Source organism: Macaca thibetana, chromosome 7 (assembly GCF_024542745.1).
Source record: "Macaca thibetana thibetana isolate TM-01 chromosome 7, ASM2454274v1, whole genome shotgun sequence".
NCBI lineage: Eukaryota > Metazoa > Chordata > Mammalia > Primates > Cercopithecidae > Macaca > Macaca thibetana.
The window spans coordinates 131,670,566-131,684,788 of NC_065584.1; the positions used below are offsets into that span (position 1 = coordinate 131,670,566).

Sequence of the window (14,223 nt, forward strand, 5' to 3'; positions counted from 1 at the left end):
CAGAAGGTGCAGTGGGAAGGCTGGGATGGCAGATGTCAAGGTGACTGCTGGGTGGGTGGGCATCAGGAGAACATATGGGTTAGTCTAGGCACAGTGACATGCAAGTGAATCATAAATGAATCAGTTGATCCTTAGAGACCAAACCAACCAGACACACCATTGCTTTCCAACTAATCCTTTCATTTTCCTGTGTTGGTCCACACAAAATAACCAGTTTGGGACAAAACTCAGTTTGCTTGGAATAATTTCAGTCATTTAGGAACCTCCGACCTACTTTATAAGCCAAATTTGCCTCACAGCACATAACCTTCGAAGACTGTTTTTATCCAAATTAAAACACAAATGGTGCTCATCCAAATTTTCATTCAGTGTAATTTTGGATTCCTTTTGGGTATTTACCTTTGGCAGGGAAAGTAAAGCTGATCTGCTCGGCCAATAAACAACAGTTGTTTCAGTGGGGACTGCAGGAGGGCTTTCAGTTAAATGAAGATGAACATTTTAAAAGTAAATTCAGCATACGTGGAGCTACTTCAAAATATGGACTGGTAAGGAAATAATGAGGCTGACATAAATCAGAATATGTGTATTGTTATTCTTGATGACAAACTACCCTGGGTGGAATCTATTAAATACACTTGAGTAACCTACATCCATCAAAAAGCTGTTTTTCCCTTAGAAGCTACTGTCTACCAGAAGCCATCTTGCCACATAATAAGATCCTGTAGATACTTGATGAAAAACTGCAGGCACATATGTGTGAGCACTAAAAACAATACAGAATTAGTGTGGAGAATTATTAGAAACATTTCCATTAGTTGTCTACTTATGAAACCCTAACTCTTGTACAGAGGAGCCAGTCTCCTCAGCTAATGACTGTGGGGCGTACACATGAACAGATTAGCATAAATTTGTCCTTGATGTAGCTATTAGTTGGGTGTTAGGGAGCCTCAGAATATTTGGAGAGTCTGATTAATCTGAGCAAACTTGGAGAATAATGGGATCGTCAGATCACTGGAAGCAGCTGTGTCCCGCCTGGTGGGTGCCCTCCACAGCTCGGTGGCAGCGCTTTCCTCCTCCTCACGCTGAGGACTTTCTGCAGCAAGTGGTTTTAATGTCTGCTTTTCCAGTCTTCAGGGCATTTCATTCTTGGCTGATTGCTCTTGTATTGTCTGTAGTGCCAAGTGAACCTGAGCCACTTGAAAACTCATGAAAAAGGGAAATGGAGAGTTTTACCCATTTTAGGTCAGTATAAAAGAACGCAGTCAAGTTAACACACGTATTGAGTGCCTGTTGTGTACTGCACAGTGTTGAGTCCTGGGGGGGTGGGCCGTGTGGGGGGAGGCACGATTATAAATAGTATAAAAAATAAAAATGTGAATAAAACATGTCCCTGCCATTAAGCTATACACAATCCTTGCTAGGTGCTTTTTTAACAGAACAGACAGATTTGACATTTTAGATTTCCTTCGAGCCTCCCATTCTGGTTTTAATTTATTAATCAGTGATAGGTGATTGTTTGGGAACATGGAAATTGTGGATCCATTTTTAAAGAGGTTCAGGGAACATGTGGACTTGCATTTCCCCTGGTCACTCACCAACTTTTCCTTCTGCCACCCATCTGCCTTCTGTGAAGTCCCCAAAGGCTAGGCTTAGGCCAACACAGCTGTTGTATGTCATGTAGCCACCAAGCTCAGTCCATGATGCTGCATCTTAAATATGGTATTGTCTCTGACCATCCTTGCCATTGCCCTAAACCACCTGCAGAGGACTACTGCGTCTTATTGCCTGCAAGAAAATAATGTTTAATATTAAATTCTGGCAATAACATGCTACTCACCTACTTCCTCCATGGAAAAATTATATCTCGAGATACAAAGACAGGCAGCATAGACTGTGGGTATAGAATGTGGGTGGGGGTGCATGAAAAGAAAAGTTATTGGGAGCTAGACAAAACGGGGTTTGAGTTCTTGTCTTTGGGAAAATCGCTGTCTCTTTCTAGGCCTTCATGTCCCTTATTTAGGTGGTTGGAGTCAGTGATTTCTAAGACACAAATTGAACATTTGGTGGCTCCATGATTCATGTCAGCCAAGGTCAGAAAGGCAAATAGTGTAAATAGTGACAGCTAGACATCCATTCCCCTCAAGAGTAAGCATGCATCAGTACATGGGTCTAGAGGGAGCAGAGGCTCCTCAATCTATGCCATCCAAACTATCTACTGTCAGAAAGTAGACATACATAATCTCTAGTGCTGGGGCATCTGGGGCTTAACACCAGCATAAGAGATGGACTTGAGGCTCATCAGAAATGGAGCAGAAGCGACAACAGGTAGCTACTGCTCTTCCCTCCACCTAGGCCATTCGTGAAGAGGCAGGTGGCCCTGAAGGTCACTAGGCAGATGTCCAGCTGCCCTGGAGGCAGCCTGATCTTGAGTATTGCCGCCCACCTGATCTAAGCTCACTGCTGCCTTTAGCAGGAGGCAGGAGCTCTGGCTGCTGGGCCACAGCCTTTCTCTACACTGACAGCTGCTGCTGCCACTCTCTGCCAGGTGATTTTCCCTCTTAGCAACAGCTGTGAGAGGGAAGAAAAGAGAGGGGCGGTGACCATAGGGCAGTTCTCTTAAAAATAGCTCCAGGGTTTGTGCCACAGCATACTGATTTGGCCTTTGGCTGGATTTAATTTGCATAGTGAGTTCAAGAGTCCCCCAAACTGTGAAGGAGAGAAAAGCAGCAATATTTATTTGGGTCAAATGCAATATATAAGACTAACCTGTATAGAAAATATTTTAAAATCTAGGCTTTTACTCAGAGACTAGGGGTAATAGAAAGCAAGTGAAAGAAAAAAGTTAACAATCACAAAAACAGCAACAACAGTAACAACCAAGTAAATGCTCAATGTGCACTAGTCCCATGTTAGCCCCTACTGCATACAGTTTATCCTCTTAATTCTTATAAAATCCCTGAAAAGTTATTTTAAAGAAACTGAGGCTCGGAGTGGTTAGTTAATTTGCTCCAATTTACACATTATGAGAATGTGTCCTGGGTGCTGTGATTGACTTAATTCTTTCACTGTTTCATTTTAAGATCCTATAGTTGTTTACTGCCCTTTTAGAGTGATATTATCCTAGAAAATAATTTTTATTCTAATAATTGTCTATACGTAAGCCCTTTCCTGTCTCTTGCAAGTTCTGCAGTGACTAATGCAAACTTTTCTTATACAACTTAGATCAGATCCTGAAAAATGGAAAAAGAAAAATAAAAAACAAGAGAGAAACATAACTAACTGTGGGAGGCAGAATAGTGTCCCCCAAATATGTCCACATCTTAATCCACAGAACCTATAAATATGTTGCCCTACATGGGATGAGGGACTTTGCAAATATGATTAAGTAGGGATTTGGAGGATATTCTGGGTGAGTGAGTTGGTCCATATAATTATAAGGATTCTTGCCAGTGGAGAAGGGAAGGGAAAGAGAGTCACCAGTGAGAGAAGGGGATGTGATTACAGAAGCAACACCAGAGAGATACAGTAGGAGAAGGAGTCACCTTTTCTTTGATAGGCTTGAGGAAGAAGGAAGAAGGCAATGAACAAAGGAATGGGGATGGCCTCTGGAAGCAGGAAAAAGCAAGAAAATGGATCCTACAGGAAGTAATGTGGCCCTGTCAATGGAGCTTGATTTTAGCCTGGAGAGACCTATGTCATATTTCCAACCTACAGAGCTGATATTTTAAGCCACTGAGTATATGGTAATTTATTATAGCAGCCAGAGAAAGGTAATACACTAACCAAGAATAGGCAGTGTAATTTACCAGAAGAATTCATGGCAAGGACACCTGGTTCCCACTCTGCAAACTGAGCTGAGCTTGGACCTATGCTTGTTGTTGCAGGGCAGACTGAAGATTCTGATTTAATTCCTCTTACTTCTCCAGATACATGTGAGAAATAACCTTTTCTTTTAGAAAAAGGGAGAACAGGAACAAAAACATGCCTAACAAGATGTCTAAAGATACATAGAAACAGACCTTCATCACCGCCTTGTTTGCCAAAAGTCTAAGACAACTGGTGAACTTGTGGAAATAATGAAAGCACATTTCTTGACAAAGCAATCTGATATTATGCATAGGTTTCAATTTCGAGGTAGGTGTTGGTGCCTGTATGGCAACGATTTGGATGCTAAATTTCTCAAGGTTTCTCATGATCTCTGCATTTACTGTTCCAGTTTCTGGAATGTTCTTCCTCATGACTTTTACGTGATTTACTTCCTCACTTCTTCAAGTCTTTGCCTAAACATCACCTTTGCAGTGGGGCTCCTCCTCAACAATCTATTTAAAATCATGCACCCTTTCTTGTTTTGCCTCCCTCTATGGATCGCCACTGGATGTAGTAAATGTCTGACATTAATTTTCTTGACTTTTTCTATCCTCCCATTAAAATATATGCTTCATAAGGGCAGGATTTTCATCTGTTTGGTTTGCTTAGGTATTCCCAGCATTGTCTGGCACTTAGTGGAAATTCATTCTATATTTATTGAGTGAATAAGGAATTGTTAGACTTGGAGGGGGTGCTGGTGAAGTGTAAACCTTCCCTGAATGATGGCACCAGTATATAAGTTTATACTCATATTGAGGATGGCACTGTTTCTTCAGTTCCAGGAAAGGCCAATCAGTTCTAGGAAAGGCCAGATAATTAGGCCCTGAACTGCTTACGCTTGAGAGCTCAGATTAGATTTTGCTGCCTATCCTGATGACAAAATAAGTTTTCTACTCTCTCCCTGCTCTGCCTCTCACCGTGTCATCACTGTCTGGTCAGAACACATGGATAATGACATAGGTTAAAAGCCTGATCAAATGTGGAGGGTGTTACATTTAAATACACCACATGAGGGATTCAGACTAGTTAGAGTGTTTTAGCATGAGTTTTCTACCATTATGCATACATTACATTTCTTCTCCAGAAAGAGATTGTCATGTTATCTTAGTTATACTGTAAGTAGCACCTCTGATAATTCTGTATATAAAAGTTTATTGGCCAGGTATAGTGCCTCACGCCTGTAATCCCAGCACTTTGGGAGGCTGAGGTGGGCAGGGCAGATCACTTGAGGTCAGGAGTTCAAGACCAGCCTGGCCAACATGGTGAAACCCCGTCTCTACTGAAAATACAAAAAAATTATCCAGGCATGGTGGCGGGTGCCTGTAACCGAAGCTACTTGGGAGACTGAGGCAGGAGAATTGCTTAAACCCGGGAGGCGGAGGATGCAGTGAGCTGAAATCATGCCGCTGCACTCCAGCCTGAGCCTTCTATCTTTAAAAAAAAAAATAAAAAAAAATTCTCTTATAGTTCATGGTATTAGTATTTCTTAGTATTTCTTCTCATTTTGAATTGAACTAAGAATGGCACATCCAGACTATTCTGCTCAATGTAAAGGCACCTATTCTTTGGTAAAAAGGAAGCAGAAAATAGACACAAAGAAATAAAAATGACCACAAGCATTTCAATTTTGGTAGAACTACTCCAGGTCTTGTCCATATTAAGAATGTCTCAAGATGATCCAAAATATTCCAAATTTCATTTAAACTGTTGCTACACAAGTTAATATTTCTTATATACCCGTTACTTATAAAACTCACATTTCTAGAAGTCTCTTTTTCTGAGGATTGATGTATATTTTTTTCCTAAATTGCACTGAGTTGAAATTATGAACCAGACTCTTATCTGAGCTATCACCTCACATAGGCTGCTATTGTGACTAACATTGAACTGATTATATGAAATATGAGAGGAAATTTGCCTACAAGACCTGCCAAGTTTGCAATCACTCAAATATATTCAACAACAATATTCAGTCCTCCTGAATTATTAATGAAGCAAAGCTGAAAGACTCACCCTGACCATCTCTATTCACACTTAGATGAGAATTTATTAGGGAAACAAAAATATATGCTGAGTGTTGTTATACTAGCACCTGTTTTTCATTTATGTCTTCCATAAAGTTTAGAAATAATCATGTGAGTTTTCTATTAAAAATGTGAATTCATGGGCCTCTCTCCAGACCAACTAAATCAATTTCTCTAAGAGTAGGGCCCAGAGAATCTGCAATTTTAAACAGGTTTTCCAAGTGATTATTATGTCTTTTAAAATTTGGCCAACTGACTTATAGTGTGACTCTCTTCCACTATAGTCACTCTCCTTGGGTTGGTGACCGGTGAGTAGATGGAGTGGTGTGGCACTGTCATGTTACTGTTATAAGCGTGGCCCATGGGATGACCTGGTGACTACGAAGTGATTAGGAATATCTGTAGAGCAATGTGACATTGACTACTTAGCTCCACCTCCTGGGCTGAACCAAAGCTACTTTGTGAAAGAGGCCATGATCCCTCATGGTCGTTGCCCTAGAAGTAGCACTATCTGGAAAAAGAGAGCAAGAAGAGCATTCCTTTCCTTGGTTACCAGACTGTGTTCACTAAGAATAAAGCTGTTTTATATTGTAGAATGCTATCACTCAGAGCTGGTTGTTTTGTCTCATCTAAATTTTTGCATTTTTATACTACAGTCAATATAAGTAGAATTAATTTAAGGTAGTATTGTTTTCTTCTGAAGAGCATGTTAATGAAGAATGTCCCTATCTTGCCAATTGTGCTGTCACACAATGGAAAAACATTGCATGTTCTGACCTTTTCTGACCACATGGCATTTCTGGCTTTTGGACCACAGGCCAGGATACCTCTGTGAAGGCTGAGATGCCAGCAAGGCAGCCAAGATGAATTCTTCACCAAGAAGTGGATCTTCTCATATTGACCAGAGCCTGCTTTGATCCAGGCCTTCACAGATTTTACTTTCTCCGTGTTAGCACCTGCTGTTGGCCTTCTTTCCTACTTTGTATTACAATAAATAATAAATTGAATTGGGAGTTCTGATGGATAATGCTTTAGATAACATTTGCAAGCTTTCTCTAAACTCTAAAGTGCTATGCAAATGAAAGGTTTTATTGAAGTAGATAAAGATACACAGGACTTCCAGTTAGAGGAGAGGTTTAGTGGTAACTCATTTTCTTTTTTTTTTTTTTTTCAGTGGCGTGATCCTGGTTCACTGCAACCTCCGCCTCCCGGGTTCAAGTGATTCTCCTGCCTCAGCCTCCCGAGTAGCTGGGACTACAGGCACGTGCCACCACGTCCACCTAATTTTTTGTGTGTTTTTAGTAGAGACGGGGTTTCACCATGTTTGCCAGGATGGTCTCAATGTCTTGACCTTGTGATCTTCCTGCCTCGGCCTCCCAAAGTGCTGGGATTACAGGCGTGAGCCCCTGCGCCCGGCCCAGTGGCTAGAACTCTTCTTCTAGCTGGCTCTGGTATTAAGGGGCTTTGCAAGAAATTTTTTTTTCTTTCCTCTTTTATAATGTTTTAATTACACAAGCAATATGTATTCATTGTGAAAATAAATAGAAAATACAGTTAAGAGCAAGTAAACATAAATTGATGGCCAGACACGGTGGCTCACCCCTGTAATCCCAGCACTTTGAGTGACTGAGACGGACAGATCACCTGAGGTCAGCAGTTCAAGGCCAGCCTGGCCAACATGGCAAAACTCTGTCTCTACTAAAAGTACAAATGGGTGTGGTGGTGGGTTCCTGTAATTCCCGCTACTCGGGAAGCTGAGGCAGGAGAATCACTTGAACCCGGGAGGCAGAGTTCGCAGTGAGCTCAGATCGTGCCACTGCACTCCATGCTGGGCAACATAGTGAGACTCCATCATAAAATAAGATAAGATAAGATAAAATATTGATACAAATAAGTAATGAGGTCATAATCTCACCAAGTAGAGGTATCACTAACATTTTCATTTCTAACAAATTATATACGTCTCCTTCTTAATATAATTTTTAGAAGATATGCAACTCTTCAACTCAATATAGGTATGCATATCTTCATTTTGAAAGATGATTTTTTTGACAAAGTAGTTTATATATGTGCATTTGCCATTTTGCTAGTGGCAGTATATTTTAGTATTTAAGTACACAAGCATAACATTATAGTTTTTACGTACACAACCCAAATGCCTGTGTTTGAATCCTGGTTTCACCTAAGGTAGTAATTTAAATTCTCTGTGCTTCATTTCCTCACCTGTATAATGGGCATAATAATAGCATTTATCTTATTGGGCTGTTGTGAGGATTAATGAGATAATCAATTTTCTGTTAATTACTTAGAATAATGCTCTACACATAGAGAACAGTCAATAAAATGTTATCTGTTACTATTAACAAATTCCTTGCTGTTACTGCACCTTCATATTAAAGAGTTTATTAACTGCAAATTTATGATATCATTTGGGCAAATCAGACCTCTTAGAATTATTCTCATCACTTTTTTGCTAGGAGCTGAAAAACTATCAAATGACAGGGAACCTGGAAAAAGATTAAAAATGGATACACACTTGAAGGATGAGTGGTGATGAAATTGTTGGTAATCCTCAGACTTTTTTTTTGCCTTGACAGGTCCTTCTTCTTTCAGGTCTAAGGAAAAATATGAATTTTCTCAGCCCAATTACCAGATGATTTTTCCCTAATTTCTGCAGGAAGCTCACAGATGTACTAATTTGACAAAGGTTATGGCCAGACTTCAGAACATAAAGCGGGGAGTTCAGTGACCGTCACTAGGAGCAGTGTTCATTCTAGGCTACTGTTTGATATGAGCTGAAGTTAGTTAAAGGGGGATACAAAGAAGAAAAGAAAGCAATTTTAATGGTTTTCGTCTGTATCTTCCCTTCATTTCCAAAATGTCTTTTAGTTTCCTTCCAAGTGAAATACAATGACTGTTACTTGCAAAATGGCAATTATACTAATTATGCTTCATCACTTAAAACCATATTCTCAAAGATATTTATAAGAATTACATAAAAGAGATCTGTATGTCATGACATACTTGTTTGATCAAAGTGTATTTTGTTTACCAATTTAATCAAGAATCTTAGGATGAACAGAGAAATTCTGGTGATTTTTTACATGTTTGTTGCCTGCAAAAATTTCAGAATTTGGCCTGGCTGTTTTTTTTTTTTTTTTTTTTTTTTTTTTACAGATAGTTGAGAGGTAAGCCACTTGACACTAAGCCTGTACATTTCAGGGTATATTTTGTGAAAAGGTAAGCATCTTCCAATATTTAAAATAACAATCTTCCCATATTTAAATACTGGCCAAACTGTAGCCTTTTTTCTCTGGTGTACATATTCTACATAGGTGAAAAGACCCTCTGTTCAAATTCCAGCTCTGCCACATAGTCGCCACATGGTCGATTGTATGTTGTTGGATAAATTACCTCTCTTTCCAGGCCTCAGTTTCCTTATATGCCAAAAGGGAATGAGCCATCTAGAGGTTAAATGAGAATAATATATACTGCATCTGGCATAATTTCAGGTATATAGTAAATACTCAATAAACATTAAAGCATTACCCTTCCTTATCTTTGGAGTATTAAAGTATTATACTTTACCTATAATCTCTAAAATAAGTGAAGATTTGAGTAGACCCTTCTTAAGTAAACCAAGAAAATCCGCTTGAAATCTTTAAAATGAATCCCCTAAGACACAGATAGGTCCAAAGGCTCTTTGGCAGAATAATTTCTCAGAGAAACCTTTGGACAAATGGCCCCGTGCTCTTACATAACAACGTTGACAATGCCGTGAAATGTTGGGTTGGGCTATTCATGCATCTCTGTAAAATGACTATAATGATCACTGACAGAAAGTTGAAATCAAAATGTTGCCCATTTCCCCTGTAACTTTAGAAGGAGGGTTCATGGGAGAAATTACGTGAGTGCTAACTCATCTCTCTTAGGTTGGAACTATTTTGGACAGTAGCTAAAATCAAATAAGTGAAACTACTCTAGTTACTTAAAAGTTTTACAACTAACCCATTTGAACATTTTTATTTTATTTTCTGTCAGTTATTGATTTGGCATCATATGGAGTAACCAAAGTTAAAACACACAGCTGCCAAGTCTCTTAACATCTTTCAAGGGGAACACTCAAGTTGCCCCTCCGGCATTACTATAGGATTGACATTTACTTTTAGAGATGTGCTTGTAATTATAAAGTGCAGACATTTCTTGGCTTACAATAGGATTATATCCTAATAAACCCACTGCACATTTAAAATAAGTTGAAAATACATTTATTACAGTAGTCCCCCTCATCAGTGGTTTTGCTTTTCACAGTTTCAGTTTCCCCATGTCAATCACCATTTGGAAATATTAAATGGGAAATTCCAGAAATAAACAATTAACATTTTAAATTTCACACCATTCTGAGTAGCGTAATGAAATCTCATGCTGTCCTCCATCCTGGTCTGTCCCACCTGGGATGTGAATCTTCCTTTTGTTCAGTGTATCCCTGCTGTGGACATGGCCTTAGTCACTTAGCCATCATCTGGAATATCTGATCAACTGTTGGGGTATCACAGTGATTGTGTTCAAGTAACCCTTATTTTACTTAATAATGATCCCAATGCACAAGAGTAGTGATACTGGAAATTTGGATATGCAAAAGAGAAGCTGTAAAGTGTTTCCTTTATGGGAAAAGCTGAAAGCTCTCAATTTAACATGGAAAAGACAGTGTATTTAGGATGTTTTATATCCATAGTTCTGTCTAACTACTAGGGGTCTTGGAACATATGAACATATTGCCCTTGTGTAAGGGGAACTACTGTTCACCTGACATACTGTACATCTTAGCTTAACCTAGCCTACCTTAAGCATGCTCAGAACACTTATATTAGCCTACAGTGGGCAAACTCCTCTAACACAAAGTCTATTTTATAATAAAGCGTTGAATATCTCATGTAATTTATTGACTACTGTACTGAATGGAAAAACAGTGGTTGGATGAGTACTCAAAATATGCTTTCTACTGAATGCATACTGCTTTCACACCATGGTACAGTCAAAAAACCCTAAGTTGAACCATTGTTAAGTTGGGGACCGTCTGGATATCATTCTTGAGGGGAAAGTAAGGCCATACTTCTCAGAAGATAGCCCTGACTGGCTGTACAAGAAGAGGCAACATGGTTCATCTTCCCACTCATTTTCAGCTTTCTCACTATAAATTCTAAATTTCTGGTTCTGTGTGGTGTGAGAAAGATTCTTGTGAACAAGTCTTTTCAGGTTTGCGGCAGGTGGAAAAGATAGATGAAGTGCATCTTTTTCATGTGGTAAGTGTTTTCTCAGCATCAACAAAACTACATGCCCGACACTTAGCGATGAAAAGGCTGTAAGCTCAGCTTGGGTTTAGAAACTATATGCCCCATCATGTTATGAACTGAGAGATAAAAGCAGCCAGTTTCAGAGGCTGTGGGATGGGGCAGGAGCTATGGCGCTAATAATGGGAAAGATGTTAGATTTCTAGTCCAGGTTGTTTTAAGCTATTGTTTGTGTTTGTAGAGTAGATATGACTTATTTTAAATAGTGATGACTTATTTGCAATGAACCAGTTGTTCTTTTCACATTTGTTCCTGTGGTTTGTTCAACTTGTAGGCTACTTTGGAGGAGTTTATAAAGTCCTGAAGGAATTTCATGGGGGCAAAATTAATGCTGTCAATATATTCAAATATAGTTGATGATTTTTTTTAACTTAAACTTAAGTACCTTTTATATAGTGATAGTGTTATGGATATCTGGGTACTAGAGATTTTTGTCTTGCTTAATTCTCACAACAGTCAACTGAAAGGAGTATTTTCTATATATTATTGATGAGAAAACTAGAGCCATACACAGCTCTTTCCAAATGTTACACTGTATCTTAGTCTGTGGGAGTACTCAGGTCAAAAGAGAAGGAAAGAAATATCTGAGTATTATCTGCAAGAAGTAGACATGTAAGTTCTAGTTCCTTTGTTGTGTCGTTTCTTAACAAATTCATGCAAGGTTTATGGTCATAATTTACCACAGGATTTCTTATTTGATTAGGATCAATTATATACTGCCTAATTTCTTGGCCCAAACTGAACAAAAGTACAACACAATTCATACTTGGTAGGTAAAATTCCAAACTAAGCCTGATAGCACTTCAATTTGGAATTTCAATCAAAACTCGATCATTAAAGCCTCATTGTCCTACTACTGCCTGTTCAAGATATTTTATCAACAGAGCATGAGACAAATCAACCCAAGGAGGTTGACTTTTGTTGCATCTTTCTACACATGCAGTTACTTGATCTGTTTATTTAGGCAGCAAGAAGGATGCATTATATGCTCTCTTTGATAAAAGTTTATATAGGTAAAGTAGGATTCAGGTGCTCATACACTCAAACTGAGACCTTTTGTGAGAGCTCACATCATGTTTTCTTTTAAGGATTCAGAAGTTATTAATGTAATTGCTATCTCAGAGACACAGCAGTCATTTTAATACCCTTATTTGTCAAGTGTTTTCACCTCTTAATTCTTGAATATAATCTACTTTGGAGCCAACAGGGGATCATGGGAGGACATTGAATGTAATGCCCGCCAGAGGGGTTATGTGGATTTTTTTTTTTACATATATTTTGATATATTCAGTTCCAGAATCAGATCATTTTGTTGACTAGCACAGTGATATTTACCCTGAAGTAAAGGGTGTATTTCCATTTCTTTCACAAATTAACAGTTATCTTTTGCATTTGAAAATTTTAGATTTGAAAATCTTTTTACTTTAACTTTGAGTCTCATTAAAATTACAGAAACAGGAATGAAAAAAAAATCTATATATAGCTTTTTCTTCCACACAGCAGTTAACAACAAAAGTCAAGGAGTACCCTAGGCTGTTCATATTTCTTCCTTGCCTGTGGGAAGTCTCTTTTGGTGGGTTTTATCCTATGTCTACATGAGGCAAACCAAATGTCTGTAGCAGCTAAAAGCCACGGGAGACAGTTCCTGGCAACTAGTTTTAATTATGGAGCTATCTTCAGTGACCTTGCTATTTCCTGAAGCTCTGTGTAAGGAGACTTTCCAGTTTACCATCTTCAGCAGTTTTTATCCAGTAAAGCGCCTTACTGGTATTAGCTAGGGCAGAAGGCAAGGTATGGCTTCACTTCTCTGGTGCCTCAACTCTGACTGTGATGTTGGCCTGACCACCCCAGTGATGGGCTAAGGTTTAAACTGCAGTTGCAATTGACAGCACTCATTTTTGCTTAGGCATGTTTCTAAGGTTTTTCTTTTCCCCCCATTACCATCGTCCTCACCTAAAACACTTCATTTTGCTGCTGGATGACAGCCATAGCTCCCTCTGTCTTCTTGTGTTTAGTCTCTCCCTGTCTCCATCATGTGAACCAGTGACTTTACGGTTCTTCCTAAAACAGTGTTCTCACTGTGATATTGCCCTTCCTAGTTGCTCTGTGTATTCCACTGCATATATGATTGAGCATAGTCTGTCTTTATTCTCTATAATCAAATTCCTTTCTTTTCACATGTTTATCTTTATGCACATCTGCTCCAGTCAGGCTGTTTTTCTCGCCGTGACCTGTCAAAATGATCATTAGTCATGTCTTTATGGATTCTGCCTTCTCAGTTTCTTGTATTAATCCCTGAAGAACCTCCAGACATGTGCCTGGCCTGTGCTTGCTTCCCCTCTTTACATTCTTAACTTTGCTACGGTGTTCAGGGTGGAATTTTTAGATCAGTGCTATCCAACAGAAACACAACACAAGCTGCATAGGTCATTACATGTGCAATTTTAACTTCTCTAATATCTGTATTAAAAAGATAAATTAAAACAGGAGAAAATAACTTAAACTATTTTTATATAACACAGTATATCTAGTGTATTATTTAAATGCATACTCAGTATACAAATTATTAGTGTGATATTTTACTTTTGTTTATAAATCCAAATACTTTTTTAATAAGGTGTATTTATATACTTATAGCACATCTCAATTCAGATTAGTCACATTTCAAGTACTCACTTGCCCCATGGGATTGGACAGCACAACTTTAGACCATTTTAGGCCAAATATTTTCTCCTTTTTATAGACTTTATATTTTAGAGCAGTTTTAGGTTCATAGAAAAATTGGTAGGAAAATACAGAGATTTCTCATGTACCCCCAGCCCCACACATGCATAGCCTCCCCCATTGTCAACATCTCCACAAGAATGGTACATTTGTTTCAACTGATGAATCTGCATTGGCAGATCGTAATTGCCAAAAGTCCATAGTTTATGTTAGGTTTCTCTGTGCTATTGTACATTCCGTGGTTTTAGAGAAATGTA

General features: G+C 38.7%; 1 protein-coding gene across 3 annotated transcripts in view; it reads left to right on the forward strand.

Moving 5' to 3' along the window:
• The window catches only part of SEMA6D (semaphorin 6D), a 583,866-nt gene that overhangs the window by 109,238 nt on the left and 460,405 nt on the right, over positions 1-14,223 (forward strand). The gene's annotated exons all lie outside the window — the stretch shown is intronic.